We start from the raw sequence: 458 nt of genomic DNA on the forward strand, positions 1-458 counted from the left end.
GGTAGCGAGCGGCGCAACTCCGACACGCTGAGGCTCCCGCCTGCCACTGAGGGCGAGCTGTAGTGGTCCGGCGCCCGGGGGGACGCACGCTCGCTGTGGCAATTGATTACGGGTAATTTCGCAGCCCCCACGTTTCGGTTACCTCATGAATACACTAAATTGTTTGGATAATATATCAGATCGTAATGGATGGTTTCTGTCCTTGTCCCCAATCAAGTAGGGGTTTAGCCAGTGAATAAACGGAAATGATTGGTCTTGCTTTCAGGAAACACACAATCAAAGACTCACACTTCCAGAAAAACTTTTGGCAAGATGCATGCTGAATGGTTAGCACCATTAGCCGGCGTTATTAACTTCCCCTTTGCCTTTGACCCTCCTGCTCACATACTGGCTACTAGAGGGTTTTTCTCCACACTCGACAGATAGAGCTGAATGAGGGTGGAGGGGGGAGAGAACAC

The sequence above is a fragment of the Myotis davidii genome, unplaced genomic scaffold (genome assembly GCF_000327345.1).
Source record: "Myotis davidii unplaced genomic scaffold, ASM32734v1 scaffold72, whole genome shotgun sequence".
In the NCBI taxonomy this organism is placed as follows: Eukaryota; Metazoa; Chordata; class Mammalia; order Chiroptera; family Vespertilionidae; genus Myotis; species Myotis davidii.